This window comes from Mauremys reevesii, linkage group 19 (assembly GCF_016161935.1).
Source record: "Mauremys reevesii isolate NIE-2019 linkage group 19, ASM1616193v1, whole genome shotgun sequence".
In the NCBI taxonomy this organism is placed as follows: Eukaryota; Metazoa; Chordata; order Testudines; family Geoemydidae; genus Mauremys; species Mauremys reevesii.
The window spans coordinates 14,333,360-14,353,784 of NC_052641.1; the positions used below are offsets into that span (position 1 = coordinate 14,333,360).

Below are 20,425 nucleotides of genomic sequence, written 5' to 3' on the forward strand. Positions count from 1 at the left end.
TTGGTAGCTCTGCCATTTCACATTTCTGAAGGAACTCAACTCTTGAGTGAATACCATGTGGTCCTGGTGACTTATTACTGTTTAATTTATCAATTTGTTCCAAAAGCTCCTCTAATGAGACCTCAATCTGGGACAGTTTCTCAGATTTGTCACCTAAAAAGAGTGGCTCAGTTTTGGATATCTCCTTCACATCCTCATCTGCGAAGACCGATGCAAAGAATTCATTTAGTTTCTCCGCAGTGATGTTAAGGGAAAGACTCCCATTTAATTCAGTGAATGTATCAGACTGTGTATACATGTCCATAGGTGTGGGTGGTGCACACTCATCCCATGTTGTAAGGGAATTAGCTAGTGAACTAACCGAACCATGGGTAATTGTTCTTGAGGGGTATTGGGAACACAGGCAGCTGGTACCAGAGGTCCAGGGATAGGAAAAAATGCAAGATATGGTACCAGTTTTATCAAATAAAAATAGTACAGTCCTGGCAATTACCACCTGGCAAATGTAACTTCAGTCCCTAGTAAAATAATGGAATAATTTATTGAGAGAGAGAGTCTGTAAGCCCACAGGCCCATAAGCAAAGGATGCAGCTAAAATTGAACACATGCTTATGTACCCTTCTGAATTGGTGCCCAGAAGATAATGGGAGCATGAGCAGCAAAGAGTCATACCAGGAGCATGTCATGCCAGACAAACTTGAAAGCTCTTTGGATGAAATTGTTAGTCAAAGGGAACACGTGGGCAGAATACTGTATATTGGAACTATAGTAACGCAATTGATACAGTGCTTTGTGGTATCTTATAAATTAATAAATGTTCTTACATGGCTTGAAAACTAGTTGTAAGTGGAAGGTCTTGATAAGCAGACTTGTTCTGAGTTGTGGGGAGATATCCAGAAGGTTGTCGAAGGGTCTGGTTGTAGGTGCAGTTTTATTTAGTGGCCAGATCCTCTGCTGGTGTAAATCAATGACTGCATTGTCTTGAATGGAGTGACCTCAATTTACATCAGTTGCGGATTTGGCCCAATATTTTGTTCCTGCCCCTCTTCTGGATTAATAATTCTGTGCTAATTACATGCACAGAGAAAAGTTAGAAATATGGAGAGGAAATAACCAGATGAGTGGTAACCTGGAAAACTGGAAACGGATGCAGCTGAAACAGAGATTCAGTGGGAAGGAGATACTTGGCAAACAGTAGAGTCAGACACCTAGGAGGTATAGGGGATGGAAAAAGTAGGCACGAATTTGTGGAGTGACTCTGGTCAGAATGGTACGACCAGCCTGTGATTCCTTTGAAGTCTGTGACAAAACTCCGATTGGCTTCAATGAGAACAGGATCTTCCCTTTGTGTGTGTGTGTGTGTGTGTGTGTGTGAAGGCGATCGCCCCTCTTTCCGTACTGCTAGTAAGAAGGCACTTAGCATAATGTACCCAGCTTGGGGCACCATAATGCCATTGAAACGCAAACCTACTGAGAGGGGAATTGGAGAAGAGCAACAAAATGATCAAGAGGCCGGAGGGATAAATTTTAGAAGGAAAGATTAAGAGTGAAGGCCTTGGATTCTGAAGTGTAAGGGATCAGATCCCAAGATTCAGGTCCAAGGGTGAATAACTTGGCTCATTGATGACCAGTGGAGAACATTGGTAACCATCTGCCGGTGTTTGAAAGGGGTAAGCACTAGGGAGGGAGAGGTAGCATTAGGGTGTCCTAAAATAATTTCAATATGGTAGGGATAATGGGATTAAACTGAGTGAGGGAAAACTGAGACACACTATCGGGCAAAAAAACCCTAACAGCAAGGAATAGTCTCCCAAGCAAAATGATGGGAACTTCATTATTCAATCATTTATAACTGGACTGTACAAAGCATGTGGAGTGTTCTGTATGAATCAGGAAATGAATGGATGGACCTCATGTCCTTTTCCCATCTCTAACCACCGATTCACTTTTCTAAATTTGCTTGGCAATAATGGAAGCTGTCGGCGTAGTTTTCATTGGAAAATCGGAAATGGGACAGTGGTTGCGTTCTTTCTGCTCTCTGTTCATTGGTTTTTAAAGGTGTGGAAAATCTTGTCTATGAACATGTGCATATTTTCACAGCCTTGTCAAATGGACTAATCCTGTAGTCCTTGCTTATCCAGGCAAAACTCCCACTGAAGGATGGTCTGGACTGGGATTCTGGAGTCCTAGGTTCAGTTCCTAGCTCTGCCTCAACAACCTGTGGGACCTTGGGCAAGTCACTTCATCTTTGTGCCCAAGTTCTTCAGCTATAAAATGTATCGTTCTCCCCATCCTTTCTCCAGCCCTTAATCTTGTCCTCTTGGGGCCTCATCCAGTGCTCACTGAAGCTGATCAGAAGACTCCCATTGATGTTAATGGGTGTTGGGTTGGGCCGTTAGGTAGTGAACTACAGGGCCTGTGCTGAAGAGTTTACTATGTGTAAGTACAGTAACTAGGACAATGGGACCCTGATCTCAGTCGGGGCATCTAGACACTACTTATGGTGCTATTACTAACACTAGCTGAATGGAAGCAACCTGTTAAAAACATGCAAGGTGGCTGGATGCGTTTCATTTGACTGTTGCAATTTATTTGATTGTTACAAACTTCTAGGAGGAGAATCATTCATGCAATGTTTGTAGAGCTCACTGCAAGGGTGAGAGCATTTAGAGATAATCCTGCCTTTTCATGGTTTACATATATGGCAAAAAGGGTCTTTAAAAACACAAAATGATGCCCAATTCTTCGTTAGAGATAACAGTGGAAGGCAGAAGGTCTTGTTAGGATAACCCGTCATTTGATGTTGTTTGTTTTTCACACACAGTAGTCACACTGATTTTTCTTTTCCATTCAAAAACAAAATAAAACCACCCCCCTCAAAAAAAAAAAAAAAGTGGAAGTTCAATGCAAAACCCCCTTCATTCAAGCAACCTCCACCTTAACTCAGCCCCTCGTATGTATTAATGGAGGGCAAATACTCCCCCTTGCAGACATGCTGTGCTTATTTTTATTGGGAATTTGGCCCAGGGAGATAACTTCCCCTCATGCTGAATTGTTTACAAAGAGTACCACTTGATTGCAAGATCAAGTTGCAGTAAATCTCCGCTAATCTGGGATGCCATGATCTCTTAATTGCAGACCTGTTGTGGTGCTACAGAGTTGGATAATTCCAAACTATAAGGTAGAGGCCATGGGAGACTCTTGATAATGGGATATTCTGATAATCAGGGTGTCTTGATATTTCAGTTATAACCAGCGATATTTTCAGCACTCGTTTATCCTGTTCTCAAAAACTGCCAAATTTGGAGCCCAGTCCTGTAGACCTTACTGGTGTCAATGAGAGCAGTTGTAGGTACAGTACTGGGCCCTTTCTCTTGTTTAGGATCTGAGATTTTTCTTAGAAGAAAACAAAGTGCTGTTGGAGAAATGTGGATTATTATTTGCATTTGTGGTAGCATCTAGGAGTCCAGTCATGACCCAGGACCCCACTATGCCAGGGGCTGTACAAACACCGATTGTAAACTCTTTGGGAGCAGGGCCCATCTTTTTGTTCCAAGTATGAGATAAAAGACAGAGGAGCAGGAAGAAACAATGAGCTAGAGACCTAGTTTAGTATTTGTAATTAAACTCTGTGAAAGTTCAGATCCAGTTCTAGAGCCGGTTTCCGCTAGCAGAGACACCAAGTGAAGTTTGAGTGGTTTGGGGCATCGGGCATGGGACCTGGATTCTCTTGCTGGCTTTGCCATTGACTTCATGTGTGACCCTGGATAAGTCACTTCACCTCTGCCTCAATTTCCCTTTTAGTAAATTGGGGATAATAATAATCCCTGGTAGAACATCTGGAGAGTGCTAATGCTCCCATATAAGAGTCACTCCTTTATCTCATGTATAAAGGTTGAGTCCCTAGTGATGACTCATGACACCTGGATGAATAGCAATAGGTATTATTTATTAGCATCCTGTGCTTAACGTAGTCATATCTGTGAAGCTGCTAGGCCAGTCCACAGGGAAGGGTCTCTTCCATTTTACATGGGATGTTTAGGATTTCTCCATCCCACTTGATAAAGAAAGTTCTTTAATTTCATGACAGTAGAGCCTGGAGGTCCTGCCAGGGCTCAGGACTTCATTGTGCTGGATGCCATATGCACAGATAGTGAAAAGACCATCCCTGCCCCAAAGACCGTAATCATCTTTCCTCTATTTTCCCCTCGTGTCGTAATGCTCTGCTCCAGGCTTCACCACTGAACTTTCGCTTTCTCCTGTTCTCTTGTCAGAATTGGTGGGAGTCTCATTATGGACTTTGTTCATTTTCTCCCTTCTCCTGGGACTCCACCTGGCGCTGTTTGTACAGTGCTGACTTCTCCATTGTGCTAACTTGGGGACAGGAGCCATAAATCTTCATGGCTGCTGGAACCCCTTTAGCTTGGTAGGGATGGGGTATGGCTCAGTAGTCCATGCCGGGAAAGGGGAATCAACACCCTCCACTATGGATGTTGGGCAAGTTCCTTTGCTGCTCCGTGCCTCAGTTTACCTGGCTGTAAAATGGAAATAATGATGCTTACAGACCCTCTAGGGCTGTTGTGAGAATTGAGCGATTTAATGCTTGTGAAATGCTTTGAGATCTTAAATGAAAGGGCAAAGGATGATTAGCTGAGCCTTATCCTTCCCACGCCACTTCCTACTAGGAGTTAGGGTGACCAGACAGCAAGTGTGAAAAATCGGGACGGGGGTGGCGGGTAATAGGAGCCTATATAAGGGAGACCCAAAAATCAGGACTGTCCCTATAAAATCAGGACATCTGGTCACCCTACTAGGAGTAGTCAATGCCTCCCTTTGCTCCAGCTTTCAAATTAGACCAGGTGTTCTGGCCTTGCATTCTAGTTGCTGCTTGCTTAGGCCTTAAGCCACTGCCCAGTGAAGTCAGTAGCAGCATTCCCTTGACTTTGGGGGCTGAATCCGGTCCTTGTCTCTTAACTATGCTTCAGTGGATCAGTATTGTCCCATGGCCTTAGTGCAGTAGTGGCTGTGTAGGGCTTGTCTGCCCATGAGCTATACCAGAGTAACTCCAAGTGTGGGGACTCTGATTCTAGAACCAGCGCTTCATCGAAATTCGCGCAATCCACTTTTTCGCTTTCCCCTTCCACTTGTGTGTTTTTGTCCACTAGTTCCCATCTCTACTCCTCTCCCGGCTCGCTCACTCCTCTGTGGCTCGCTCACTCCTCCTCCTCCTCCTCTTTATTCTCTTTTCACTCCAGCCATAGGGAAGACTGTGCCTTTTGAAGAGGGCCGTGTGGGGGTGCCGTGTATGTTGGGGAAGCCTTGGTGGCAGATGGGAGAATAAAGACCAGGTCCAGAAAATAGGCCAGCTGGTGCCAACCTTCCATTTTTGCTCACCAGTGTTCCTGCTGACGCCAACAGGGCTACTCGCCTGAGGAAGTGTTCATCTGTGTGAGCAAGGGCCCAGGTAGGGTGACCAGACAGCAAGTGTAAAAAAATTGGGACGGGGTGGGGGGTAATAGTGCCTATATAAGAAAAAGGCCCCAAAATCAGGACTGTCCCTATGAAATCGGGACAGCTGGTCACCCTAGGCCCAGAGAAAACTCTGTTCACGTAGGTGAGGATACTCACTCTCTAAAATGCCCATTGCCCTGGTGTGTAGATGCTTCAACTGATCCTCGTATCATTGCAGTCTTCTCGTGACCATCTCCTCTACCTCTTGTAAGGGCACTTTGTCTCTCTGGAGCGTCTGGAGAACAGTTATGGGGCAAGCTCTCGCTAGCTAGCCTCCTCTTTATGGAAGCAATTACAAATCTTGGGCTGCAACCTCAGCTGGTGTAAATTGGTGCAGTCCACTGAAGTGCATGGAGCTTTGCTGATTTACACCAGATGAGCATCTGGTCCCTTCCGGAGGGTGTGCAGAGAGGACGCATGTGCAGAAGAGATCCAGAAGTCCTCAGGAAAGTATCTTGTTCCTATGGGTGTTTCGTTTTTTTTTTTTTCTTCCCACTTGTTTTCCATTTTATACAGCCCTTCAGCTGGGGAAGAACCCCCCCCCCCCTCGGCCCATGTCTGAAAGGAGCCGGGCATCACAGCTTTTCACCTTGCATGGAGAGCTGCAAAGGGCTCCCGACAGGAGCCCAGTGCTACTTTGTACTTTGCCTCTCAGCCCTGCTCCCGGCTCCAGCCTGGGCAAGATAAGAGCTGGCTGGAGTGCTGGGGAAAAAAGAGGCTGCAGCAAAGATGGAACAAACAGAATTTTTTTTTGCATCTAGAGGGGGAAGCACAGAGCTAAAAATAAAACGGGAAGATCAGTATCTGTCAGGCTGACAGCTGATTGGCTCCTTGGAAATGCATATAATTACCAGGCTGTAGGTAGACATTTGCATGGAGCGAATAGCAAGCTACTGAGACAAGGTTATGCTTTAACCTTTAAGTCCTGAATCTGCTGGAAAACTAAGACAGAACTGCAGGAAATTAACTTAAATTAATAGAGTAGCTGTGATTGTGCCACATGTTCCCTCAGTGCACGTCACTTATCTGCATGCGGCTCACTTCTGTCGCTTCAGCCCAGCTCCGGTCATCGGGAGATGCTTTGGGAGGGTGCAGTGGGGGCGTATGGGAATGCAACTGCACCTCCTCCCATGCTTTTGGGATTAGCCTCGACTGGGTAACTGGGATGCGGCTCTCTGTGGTCCATGCCTCCTGGCATCCTTAGAAGGACGGAGACACCTTCTGCGAGACTGCAAACTTTTGAGCGAAAGGCCTATCCTGATCTGAGGGTGGTCGGGTTATTTAGTTGCAGGCAAATCCCATTTGCTTGCCTCTGCAATTCCTGCAAGGAAGGATGGTGCAGGACGTGGTGAGACTAAACGAACATCTTATCACGTGCTGGGAGAGCCTCCGATGAAAAACACGAGAGCGCAAAGCATTGCTAATAATTCCCACTATGCTGTCGGTGTTAGTGCTAAGATTGGAAGCTCGTTGGGGCAGGGACTCTTGCACTGTCTGTGTACGCTGCCTAGCATCATAGGCCACCATTTTGGCTGGGAGCTCTAGGGACTTTGAAAGTCGTGGGATTTGTATTATAATAGTGTGAGATCACCAGGATACCCCCAGGAACTTCCTGATACTCCCAACCCTCAGTGTTTTCCTTATTGACTAAAAACATCCCCCATTCCCTCAAACACCCCACTCCCAGGCATGCTCTAGAATGTTGGCAGCCCCACAGTTGTAACAGAGACCAAATGGGTGAGTCCATTTTGTAATGGACCAATGTCTGTTGGTGAGAGACATGTTTTGAGCTTGCCCAGAGCTCTTCTTCAGGTAGCCAGCGGCAGCAGTGCCAGGGGGAGAGATTGCGAAATGCCCTGGGCTCAAGCTGATGACCCTACAACTATCCATCTCATTCTCAACCGATGCAACCTCTGCTGTGAGGAACGCCTACAAGAAATCAACCCTTGATGAAGGGTAGCTGGCTCAGGCTAAACCCAGGCAAGGCCAAAGTGCTGCTGGTTGGAAAGGGGGAAAGCTTTGAAGAACCAGCCAGAAGGTTGTCTCCACCTTCCCCTGAAGGCACACAGCCCACATTTGTCAAAGGGGTACGAAGCCTCAGGCTCCTGTTTGATTCCACACTCAGCATGGATGACCAGGAAGCATCAGTTTCCCAGAATGCCTCCTGTCACCTGTAGATGGCTAGGAAAATGTCTCTTCCTCCTGCGTGAGGACCTGTTCATGGGAATCCATGCGCTTGTCACCTCCAGGCTGGATCTCTGTAGCTCAGCGTGTCTAAAACGGAATGTGAAAACGATGTACAGGCTTCCGCTAGTACAGAATGTGCTGCCTGCCTTCTCCATGGCTTAGGTTACTGCGGATACATCAGGCCTGTGTTCAAGTCCCTCCCCTGGTTCCCAGTCAGCTTCTGAAGCCAGTTTTAGGGTTTGGCCCTAATTTTCAAAGCAATTAATGTCTCGAGCCCCAGCTGCATTACCCTGGTTTTTGAACTATGAATCATCGCAACCTCTGTGTTTCCCTGTGGTGATGGAGATCACTAAGCCCTGGATAAAGGACGTGAGAGCTGGGAATAAAGCATCTCGCTAAAGGGGTCTGGCAGAAGGACAGTCCAGTGGCTAGAGTGTTAGCCTAGAATTCTGGAGACCCAGGTTCAATTCCCTTCTCCTGCGTGACACTGGACAAATCACTTAGTTTCTCTCTTGCTGCAGTTTCCTATATGTAAAATGGGACTAAGTGTTTTCCTGCCTCACGGGGAAGTGCAAGAGGCTCAGATTTTATGGTAATGGGGGGCCATATAAGACAGACTATGGAACAGTCTTTGAGAGGAGATGAGGTGAATCCAGAGTCTCTGACCCTCTTAAGGAAACACTGCAAAACCTTCCTAGTCAAAAGGCATTTCTAGCATAAGACTAGCACTCACAACACTGACACTCCCGTCTACCCCAGAATCCAACCCCCCCAATCTAACCCACCCAAAACAGTCAGACCAAGCAGACTTTTGACCCCAAAAAGGGAGACACCCAGAGACTCCATAAGGTCTGTGCAGGACTTTACCACTAGCCTTACGTGGAAGGTGCTCTGATACTGCGGTGATGGTACAGAGCCCTAAGAGAGATGCATGACTGCACCATTTGAATGCCTCGGCCATTGCTTTCCGTGTCCCACGTGCTTTACCAACGCTTGTGTGTGCCGGCCTGTTACCTGCACAACTCTTGGCTGGTTTTATAGAAAACTCCAATTTGGCCTGAGTTCAGCCAGCCTTTCCAGTGAACTCTCTGGCTCGGTTGTGAGACAAGCCGGGGCTGCTTTTGAGTCCTTGGGTCAAAGCCATGTGACAGTTGCAGGGTCGCCTGGCTTTTATATATAAACCACCCTCCCTTTTCCTGGGTGCATTTCCCCTTCATCCCAACAGCAGCGTTCGTGGGACTCTAAACAGGCCGGAGGACTGAGTCACCCCAAGGAAGCCGTCCCCTTGCCAGGAGTGGTTCAGGAAGGAGTCGAGTAAAATTAATGAGATTACGGCCAATGAGAGTAGCGCCCCGTGTTACAACTGTCTCAACGCAACCATGGAGAGTCTGAGTGGGAGTGAGTTGTATTGATTGTGGTGGACTGAATGTGTAAACAGAGGCAAGACTGGGTTTCTGGGGATTTCCTCATTTTCTTGCCCTATGCATGCTGTATTTTAGCCACTCCCTTTTTGATTGTATTCCCAATGGAGTTGGTCAGCATGGCTTGTAGATCTGTCAGAGGCCCACTCTTAGCCGCCAGGGCTCCACGTCGCTTTCTCTGCTCTCCTACTCACTACCGACCCTGTGAGGTGAACCAGAATGTGAACACTGGTCTTTCACATGGGAGTTCAGGGCAGTGCTACAGGGCCATCCCAGAGCAGCTTTGTAAAGGGGAGGTTGAAAGGCTGCAGGAGAATGGGCTGAAGTACACAGCTTCAGTGATGAGCCTTCGTGAAGTGGTAAAAGGGAGAAGATCTGTTCTCAGTGTCTATGTGCAAGGGGACGTGGTGGGTCCTCATGGGCCATGTCTAGGTTAGGATTTGAAGTGTGATGGGCCAGCCTATGTCTTAAATGAACATTGATTCAGCATATGCTAGAGTACACCTTGCCTTGGCTAGAGTTTTTGGAGATCTCAGCATGTGTAGACACACCTGAGCCAGCTTTGATCTACGTAGCGTGAATAACAACATCAGCCGTGAAATCCTAGCAGCCTCTTGAGTTTATACCCAGAGTCCCAGGCAGGCTTGTACAGCCCATGTTGCTGCTGCTGCAGCTTCACTGCTAGCATTCAGGCTAGCTAGGTCAAAACCAGCTTGGGTATGTCTACACATGGTGCCATCACACCTCCTGATTGCAGCATCGACGTTCCCATCTATGCTGCAATTAAAAACCTGTGGCACTGAGTTTTAGCTGGGATCAGATTGACTCTGGCTGTGGGGCTAAACATTACAGTGTGGATGTTTGGGCTCAGGCTGGATTCTGAAACCCAGAGCCCAAACCCCAGAGTGGGGTTTCAGAGCCCAGGCTCCAGTCCGAGCACAAATGTCTGCAGTTTTTAGCCCCGCAGCCCAAGCCAGCTGACCCGGGCCAGAAGTGGCCGTGCCGCGTACCCTTAGACTGACAAGCTGACTCGCACAACTTTAAATCCTTGTCTAGACCGGGGGTAGGCAACCTATGGCACGCGTGCCAAAGGTGGCACAAGCTGATTTTCAGTGGCACTCACACTGCCCGGGTCCTGGCCACTGGTCCGGGGGCCTCTGCATTTTAATTTAACTTTAAATGAAGCTTCTTAAACATTTTAAAAACCTTATTTACTTAACTAAACTATAGTTGTATGTAATATATTATAGACTTATAGAAAGAGACCTTCTAAAAACGTTAAAATGTATGACTGGCATGTGAAACCTTAAATGAGAGTGAATAAATGAAGACTTGGCACAGCACTTCTGAAAGGTTGCCGACCCCTGGTCTCGACAAACCTTAGAGGGGAATGCTGTGAATGTGGAGTTTAGTTTGTCTGAGCTGCTTGTCCTTGTTCGCATGTTTCAACTTTCATGCAACAATGTATTAATTTTTTAAAGAAATTAATACAAATGAAGGAAATATGTTCCACATAACTCCTTCGCCATGGTCAGAGGCTTAGCACAGACATTAATATAGCTATGCCCATACTAACATGGTATCACCTCATTAACTTCCATACTGGTCACTGGTCCATAGTCCTTTCCATACTGTTGATGTCATTTCTGTGTCTACAAGTAATATCTGAATGAAACCCCCAGTGACTTCAATGGAGCTGCCTCAGCGTGAGAGATTAATCTGGCCCAGTTGCTGTCAGAGTTCATTATTTCGTGATTAGGTATTTTGTACCAGATTCTTCATGGAGTTATGTTGACTTACACCTGCAGAGAATATGGGCTGTTGTTTTAGAGCAATTAAAAAAAATGGTTAAGTGAAATCTGGAAAATACTCTTAGTTTGGCTTCGCTTTGAAGAGTGACTGCTAGATGTACAGGGCCGAGCACAATGGAAGCCTGATCTGGTTGATCTCTAGACACCCTGTGGTATAAATGTTGATAAGATGAAAAACGTTAAACCCTCTTCTCACCAATGTTACAGATAACATCTTAAACTGGAAAGATTAAAAAAAATCAGTTACTGTTTGCATTTTTCTCCAATCCAGCCATTTCTCTCCTTTTTCTGTAGAGCTCATCACTGGAGTATCTGCAGGTGGACAATGAAAATAGATTAGTCAGTTTCCCAGCTGTTTTTGATAGTTTCTAGTCAATTTCGCATTCAGGTTCCCATGTTCTATGGTAATGCTGCAGTTACTGCTAACTCTTCAGGGGAATGGTTGCTTACTTTAAACATATGACTAACTTTAGAATTAAAAAAAAGTTTTATGGAAACATTTCTATTGGTCTTGCGTTTGATTAATTTATTTATAAAATGGTCCCAATCCTGTATGGTATACTAATCTTAATTTCCTAAAACCTACATTTTGAGCCAGCTTTGATCTGAAATTACTCAATAGATCTGATTAAACTATGAATCTGGGTTTAAATACTGCTTGTGTTTTCTGAGGACTCCTATTGGGCCTGACTTTGATCACTCTTACACCAGTGTAAGTCAAGTATAATTCCATATTGATGCCAGTGGTCCAGATCTTCAGCTGGTGTCAATCAGTGCAGCTGTCTTGTAGCCAATGGAGCTTTGCAGGTGTTCACAAGCAGAGGATCTGGCCCCCCAAAATTACAAAGTGTGAGAGCAAAATCAGCCCCAGGGAGTTCAGTTAGGTTATTTGCATGAGGAAGGCAAGTCACTGAAAAACATTTAAAGTTCATACTCTGGTTTAAAGCATAAATGAGACACTTTAGAATCATAGAACCATGGAGTTAGACGGGACTGCAAGGCTCATCTAGTCTAACTCCTCGCCAACATGCAGGATTTGTTTTGTCTAAACCATCCAAGACAGATGGCTCCAGGCTCCTTTTGAAAACCTCCATTGAAGGAGCTTCCATGACTTTCCATATTCCTACTGTTCTTACAGTTAGGAAGTTTTTCTTAAGATTTTAATCTAAACCTGCTGTGCTGTAGTTTGAACCCATTATCTCTTGCTCTGCGCTCTGTAGCAAGAGAACAATATTTATGGCAGCCAAAAGTGTTTGAAGACCACTGTCATGTCCTCCCTTTATATTCTCTCTTCCAAACTAGACATACCCAGTTCCTTCAGCCTTTGCTCATAGGGCAAAAGCCTTGCTGAATTCCAGGTATATTATGTTCACCATATTCCCCTTATCCACCAAATCAGTTACCCCTTGTCAAAGAAGGAAATCAAGCTGGTAAATCAAGCTTAGTAAATCCATGGTGGCCACTAGTCATCACCCCTTCGTCCTCCAGGTATTTGCAACTGAATGTTTTATACATTGCTCTAGTAGCTTCCCAGGTATCAAGGTCAGACTGACTAGTCTATAGTTCCCTGGATGCTCCTTTTCTTCCATTGAAAGATGAGCACAATGTTAGCCCTTCTCTAGTCTTCCAGGACCGCTCCTGTCATCCATGAGTTTGCAAATATTCTTGACAGTGGCTCTGAGATTTCTTCAGCTAATTCCTTCAGTAACCTGGGGGGAATAGTGTCAGGCCCTCCTGACTTGAATTCATTCAAATTAGTCAGAAGATCTGATATGTTCTTTATTTATCCTGATTTACAACTACATCTTTCCCTTTATTGTCCATGATATGTGACTGGATGACTAGCAATGTTATTTTTTTGTAGCAAAGGCATTGGGCAGCTCTGTCTTCTAATCTTCTGTTACCAGCTCACCTTCTCCATTTAGCAGCGCACTAACACCAGTCCTGATCTTTCTCTTTTGTCTGACATGTGTAGAACCCCGTCTTGTTGTCTGTAGCATTTTCTTGCCAGCTGCAACTCATCCCTTGCCATGGCTTTTCTGATTTTTTTGTCCCTACATGCTCGTGCTGTTCCCATGTATACTTCTTTGGTGACAGATTGGTCATTTGTCAGTTTGTCATTTAGGCCTGCTCTAAACAGTCATACAGATAGGTATAAAACCACACCTTTAGTCCTATTTCGTTAAATTAGAGCAACTTCACGTGTAGGCGCCTTGTACTGTTTTAAACCTGGCTTTAACTGATAAAGGCAAGCCAATGCACAAGTTGCACCGGTATAACTAAGCTAACTTAAATTAATCTTGTTCAACTTCTCTGTTTAGGCAAGACCTTTATTTTTGTTTAGCTTAAACCTGTTCCTAATCAATTTAAGCTAAACTGCAATAAGCCTGGTTTAAACCAGAATACATGTGTCCACACAATCTTTGGCACCAGTTTAACTAAATCAATTTAAAACCATACAGGTAATTAAACTGATGCAACTCTGCATAAATCCGGAGTAAGTCCATTTAAGTCACTGGAGTTGGACTTAAATTTATACCTGTGTAACTGAGATCAGAATTTGACCTTAAGGGATTTACCCTTGACAAACGAGAGTAAATTTCAGCTCAATTCTCAGGTTCGGTATCCTGGAGGAGGGAAGCTAGTATAACAATCCCATTTTTTTAGCACAGAATAAACACGAGGAGTGGGTGCTAATTGTCATGACACCCGTAGGCCTGGGCTAGATTAGAAAATTAAGTCGGTTTAACTACGCCAGTCTAGGGGGTGAAAAATCCACCCCTCTGAGCAGTGTAGTTAAACTAACCTGAGTCCCTATGTAGACAGCACTAGGTTCTGTCAACCTAGCTACCACCTCTTTCAGGTGGATGACTTATATTGATGGGAGAGTCCCTCCTGTGGTGACGTGCGGGGTCAGAGCCCCTCCTCCCCCGATTTGCTGCTTGGCTTGTATTGAGCATGTTCACAAGGATTGAATGTGCTCAATAACACTGCTGAAGCTGGCTGCCCTCATCTGGCTCCCCCCACTAGGGTTGTCTCCGTGCCCGTCGGTGTAGGTAGGAGCTACACAGAAGCACTACAGCAGGGCAGCTGCACTGCTATGGCATTTTACGTGTAGACAAGCCTTAGTCAGCCTCTTTTCACAGATCCATCAACCATTTTGTATCCCCCGAGTAAGGGCTGAAAGCTGTTAGGATTGTTTGGGCCCTTGGACGCTGGGACAGAAAATCAAAGGAACGAGGACTTTCAGGGCTTGTCCAAGCATGAGGTGACCAGGATTTAACTAAAAGCGTGGTTCAAAATGTATTTTATGAAACCAAAGCAAAAGACTTCATGAGCCATCTCAACTCCATATAAGGTTAGCTTATATTGATTTTAGTTTGTCAGTTATGAGCAGGTTTAAACTAAACTGCATTAAGCTGCTTTTAAACCAAAAGACGTGTCTACACTTTTCTTAATTTTTAAGGCCCAAAGGGTCCATTGTGATCATCTAGACCAGGGGTCAGCAACCTTTCAGAAGTGCTGTGCCGAGGCTTCATTTATTCACTCTGCTTTAAGGTTTTGGGTGCCAGTCATACATTTTAATGTTTTTAGAAGGTCTCTTTCTATAAGTCTATAATATATAACTAAACTATTTGTTGTATGTAAAGTTAAACATTTTGAAACCTTATTAAGAAGCTTCATTTAAAATTAAATTAAAATGCAGAGCCCTCTGGACCACTGCCACGATCCGGGCAGTGCAAGTGCCACTGAAAATCAGCTCGCGTGCCATCTTCAGCACCTGTGCCATAGGTTGCCTACCCCTGGTCTAGACTGACCTCCTGCATTAAACCAGCCATAGGACTTCCCTGAATTAATTCCTGTTGAGCTACAGCCTCTTTTAGAATCTTGATTTTAAAATGTCTAGCGATAGACAATCCGTAGTTTCCCTGTAAGTTGTTCTAATGGTTAATTACCCTCACTATTAAAATGTGCACCTTATTTCTAGTCTGAATTTGTCTAGCTTCAACTTTCAGCTATTGGATCATGTTCTCCCTTTCTCTGCTAGACGGACGAGCTCTGTCGAGTTTCTGGTCCCCCTCTACGTACTTATAGACGGTAACTTTCTCTGTTACTCAAGGAGCACTATCACGATAAGGCCGGTTTTCCGGTTCTTTAATCATTCTTGTGGCTCTTCTCTGACCCTTCTCCAATTTATCATCCTCTTTCTTGAATTGTAGACCCATGAACTGGACACCGTTTTCCAGCAGTGGTTGGCCCAATGCCCAAATACGGAAGTGATATAACCTCCCTACCCCTTCTTGATATTCCCTTGTTTCTATATCCAAGGATCACATTAGCCCATTTGGTCGCATCACACTGGGAGCTTGCGTTCGGCTGACTACTCATCGCGATTTAGGCGTACCCAGTGCAGCGTGTGTACGTGTATGTACCAGACCTAAAGAGTTAGGTTTTTGTGTTGTTAATAGGGGCCCATTTCTGCATTCCTCTCTCAGGAAGAACTCCTACTGCCTCTTTTGTCTGCAATAATAAAGCAGGGTTATAACATTGGCAGCCTCCCAAAGGGCGGAATTCAGCCCCGTGGAGAGAACCAGCCCAAGGGCTACGCCCCACATAGGTCCCACCTACACCCTATTTAGAGGATGCCGCTGGAACATGGCTTTTGTGCTGGCCTTCTGCACAGGGGGAGTTTCACTCAGGGTGCGTAGTTGCTACAGGATCTTTGGAAATCTCTGAGGACCTATCTGTGCGTGGCAAATGGCCTTCTGAATTACCCAAACTCAGCATGCTCACGAAGGGACCAGGAATAGGAGCTTGAATGTAACACGCAGCAGCAACCTCAAGGGTGATTATTATTTTTTTTTAAGTCTAATTTGCGTGCTTCTAAAGGCTGTTTAAATTTTGTGTCTTATCAGTTGAAGCAAGCTGTGTCCCCTGCCCAACCCCATTTTATGTGAATCTGGATTTATTTTCTCTGGGCCCACTTATCCCCAGCCATGGAAGGAGTAGGGGAAAGAAAACTCTCCTCCCAGAGATTTCCCCAGATCATTTTCGTGGGAGTTTGCTTCATGGTGGAGTGATCAGAGTCCTGACCCCAGCCTCTGCCAATCCACAGTGAGCCATGATCCTCTGTGTGGAAGGCCATTGCCTGGGGCCCCTTCCACCCTGCAGCCAGCAATTCCTCCGTAAAGGATTTTCAAGCAGAGAAGGGTGCTCCTTGCTGCCTCAGTCTGCATTGCCTTTTGGGATTTGCTGCTGGCTGGCTGGGAGAGGGTGGGTATTGTACCCCCAGCCCAGGTCTCTTTCCTCCCCCTCTTCATCAGCAGGCTGGGACCCATTGTAGGTCTTGAGAAGGGCGGGGCGAAGATTGTGCCCGAAGCGATGGTGAGGGGGAAGGGGCCTGGAGTCAATAGATTAAGTTCTGCCCTTGATTTGAAATCAATGGGGTTTCCTAGGATATAGGCAGAATTACTCCCCCCTTCCATCCCCCCCAGCATACACCACAACAGTATGCCGATTCCACGGGCATCGCTTGCACCCATACGGCCCCCTTGTCTCGCTGGCTAACCGAGGGCAGAATTTGACCCCTTGTGCTCAAATGCAGAGGGAAAGCTGTGGTGGGGAAGGGGTTAAAGCTTCCCAGCTCTTTGGCCTCGGCAGCGTGTGGTGCCGTTCCCCCTTTGCGGGGCGGCTGTGCTCCGAGGTTTGCCTGGAATGCGTGTAATGCAGACACAGGCTAGGAGAGGCAGGGCGGCTGGCCGCCGAATGGCTTGTGCCCGATGCTCATGTTGAGCAATTGCTGTGCAGGAGGCTGGTTCCCGTAACTCGCTGTCTCGGGTGTGTTCCAAGCCTGGCTGTTTGCTCGAGCGTTAAGCGCTCAGCACAACGAAAGGGCTGGGCTGTGGGACCTGCTCAGCTGCTGAAAGCACAAGCTCTGTGGGTGGTGGGAGCAGAGTCCCTGCTAGCTTGGGCCAGGCAGGAAGGAAGCCAGCCGCTGTGCCAGATCCGAGCCCCCAGCCAGTCAAGTGCTAGATGAGAGAGGAGCATGTTTGGCTAATACTCTGGTGGGGGCAAAACTCTGCTTCCTCTGAATTAAATGGTTGCTCCAGCCCAGCTTCAGTTGCATGTGAGGCGGGTGCTTGACTCTGCTCTGGGACTGTACATCATCCTGGGCTGTGTCATCTCTTGTGCCTTGTCTACAGCTAGATGTTTTCCTAGTGCTGCGCTGCCAGTGGTGCTGCCGGGTAGGGATTTGAGTGTTGACAAGGCGCTGGGGGTCCCCCAGTGTGTCTGCTATGGTGTTGCCTAGACCTGCTGTTCTCTAAGCAGATCTACATGACAAGGTGGCTGAAATTCTGGTGGCTACTGGCAGCCTGTCTACATGAGGGCTCCCGCTCATGGTAGCAGTGGCGAGAAAGTCTAGTGTAGACGCAGCCGTGCAGTGCTGAGCTCAGTGGGGGAGAGACTGCAATACGGGAATGGGAACTGTGTCCCATCAAGCCAAGTGCAGGAGGTCTGGCCATGGCAGTAACCCCCAAGAGATGCAGAATCGGATATTTTATTATTATTCGTGCACATAGTTATCTAATTCGAGCAAAGGGCAGCAATCCTCTTTTCTCACCAAGTTGTCCTGGATGCAACTGTAACTTACTGACTAAGGATTTGATTTACAAAAGCACTGAGCCCTGGCCTCACTCTTTTCATTGAAACCTATGGTCCAACTCCCACCCTAAACACTTAGTTCCTGCATAAGGGCCCTATTTTTCCCTTGTTCTTTGGGCAAGCCTCCCATCTGACTTCAGCAGGAGCTCTTCTGCAGACTAGGGACAGCATATGGTCTGAACTCTGTAGTCCCAGCTCATAATTAAAAATGTGTCAGCTGCCTGTGCAGAATGAGATTGACACCCCAACTTAGACAGTAGGGTGTAGCTGCTGTTGAAATACTAGAGGAGATTGTGCTGGTGACTGTTGCAACGGAACGTATTATGGCTGCATCATTTGGTCAGGCAATGGATGAGCTTCTCAGCCAAAGAATTTCCATTTCCATTTCTCTCTCCTGATCTACCCAAAGTTGACGAATCAAGTTGTTGACCTTTTGATTTTGTCAGGCTTTCAGATTGCTGGCCAAAAACCGGTTAATCAAAAAAAGAAAACCTATATGTATAATATAACACTGAGTGTGATGATGTCATAACTTAAGTTAATAAGAAAGTAAAGTTAGAAAGAAGAACCCATTTAAATGAAGGACATTCCAGTCCCAGTGGTGGTAGTCTAGATAGACAATCTTTGCTTCTCATATCTGGATGATTAGCTAACTAATCTCTTTAGGTGTGATCTCGTATCAACAAAATCTCTCATGATTTTACACCTCACCAATGCCAATTCTTCAAAACATTGCATTTTTCTGTTACACATTTTTTTTCCTAGTTAAACTCCACCATAGCAATCTGAGGGTTTCCTCTAGCAAGGATCTATTCCAGTTCTGTATGTGTTGCTTCTTGTAAATCCTTGCCAGTTGCCCTTTGAGTGTCATTATTTTAAAGGGTTAATCAGAATAGAATTACTAGCGATCAATATTATTATGGTAGCTCCCGATGGGGAGCAGGAAATACGTTGTGTTGGGCGTTGTATAAACACGAGAGAGACAGCCCATACTCAGATGGGTTTTACAGTCTAAGGATATGCCTACACTTCAAGCTGGACCATGCCAGCTCTGATCAAGGCAGCATGCTAAAAGCAGAGTGTAGCGGCAGCAGCATGCATGATGGGAGGGGCTAGCTACCCGAATACACGCCTAGGGTCTTGGACGGACATGTACTCGGGGCGGTTAGCTCCCCCAGCTGCTTGGGCACTGCAGCTATGCTCTATTTTTAGCATGCTGGCTCTGCACCCACCACAGCCCAGTTCCCTGCCCCACCTCACCTCTGCCTCCTCCCCTGAGCGCACCGCGTCCCCGGTCCTCCGCCTACCTCCCAGTGCTTGCCGCCGCCAAACATCTGTAGGATTTGGGGAAGGAGTTGGAATAGGGGCAGGGAGGGGGCGGAGTTGGCAAGGGGACTTTGGGGAAGGGGTTGGAATGCACAGGCACCAACTTTCCCCTCCCCGGCCCCGCCTCTTCCCTGAGTGCGCCGCGTTCCTCCTTCTCCCCCCTCCCTCCCAGCACTTGCCGCACGAATCAGCTGTTTCGCAGCGCAAGCGCTGGGAGAGATGGGGGAGAAGGGGATGTGGCATCATGCTCAGGGGAGGAGGCGGAGTGGAGGCAGAGGTGAGCTAGGGTGGGATGGCGGGGCAGGGAGCTGCTGGTGGGTGCAGAACATGGAGTTGGTGCCTATGTTGGAATGGGGGTGGGAGGGGGCATGGCAGGGGTGGAGTCAGGGCTGGCCTGGGGGCAGAGCACCCACCCGCACCAGAAGAAGTTGGCGCCTATCCTAGTGTGTAGGTCAAGATGGCGGCCATCACACAGCTTGGCGGCCTAAAGAAAGGAGGTCAGTTTCTGGATGTGATGTCTTGGTCAGCCCTATGGAGCGGGGGCCTTGCATTGCTAAGCAGCACTCCATTGGTAGGCAATTTGATTGATCACAAGATGACTGAGCCACCAGTGTGATGCAGCTGCAAAAAAGGGTGATGCAGTCAGGATGCATAAGGCGAGGTATTTCCAGTAGAGACAGGGAAGTGTTAGTACCGTAATACAAGGCACTGGTCAGACCTCCATCTGGAATACTGTGTGCGCAATGCTGGTCTCCCATGTTTAAGAAAGATGAACGCAAACTGGAACAGGTGCAGGCAGGGCCAGCTTTAGGAAGTGGGGGCCCAATTCAAACAGTTTCGATGGGGCCCTGGCAGGGATGACTTAAAAAGAAAAAAAAAAAAAACACATGTAAAAAAACACGTGGGGCTTGTACTTGCTGGGCGGTGCTCTGAGTCTTTGGCGGCAATTCAGCGATGGGTCCTTGACTCGCTCCAGGTCTTCAGAAGCACTGAAGGACTCGCTGCTGAAGTGTCGCCCAACACCCAGAGTAAGCAAAGGACCCGCCGCTGAAGTGCCATCGAAGACCCAGAGAGAGTGAAGGACCCGCCGCTGAATTGCCGCTGAAGACCCAAAGCACCGCCAGGTGAGTGAAAATTAAAAAGGGACCTCTAGCCAGGGAAGGGACTCTCACTGGGCGCTGGGCCCTCTTAGGCACAGGGCCCAGTTCGGGGGAATTGGTGGAATAGGCCTAAAGCCGGCCCTGCCTAAGGGTAGGGCACTTGGAGCTAGGGTTAGGGTTCTTATGGGTAGGGCACTTGGAGCTAAGCTTAGGTTTCCAATGGGTAGGGCTTCCCACCCTAGGCTTAGGGTTCCTATGGGTAGGGCTTACCGCCCTAGGGTTAGGTGTCGTAAGGGTAGGGCACGTGGAGCTAGGGTTAGGGTTTCTATGGGTAGGGCACTTGGAGCTAGGGTTAGGGTTCCTATGGTTAGGGCGCCCCGCCCAAGGGTTAGGGTGCCTATTGGAA

The 20,425-nt window shown here is 46.9% G+C and overlaps 1 long non-coding RNA gene across 1 annotated transcript in view; it reads left to right on the plus strand.

The window, feature by feature from the left end:
- The window catches only part of LOC120386694, a 98,276-nt gene extending 78,270 nt beyond the window's left edge, over positions 1 to 20,006 (plus strand). The window contains exon 4 of the long non-coding RNA XR_005589864.1: positions 19,896 to 20,006. This is a non-coding gene — a long non-coding RNA (uncharacterized LOC120386694). The remainder of the gene's footprint in view (positions 1 to 19,895) is intronic.
- Positions 20,007 to 20,425: the final 419 nt, after the last annotated feature.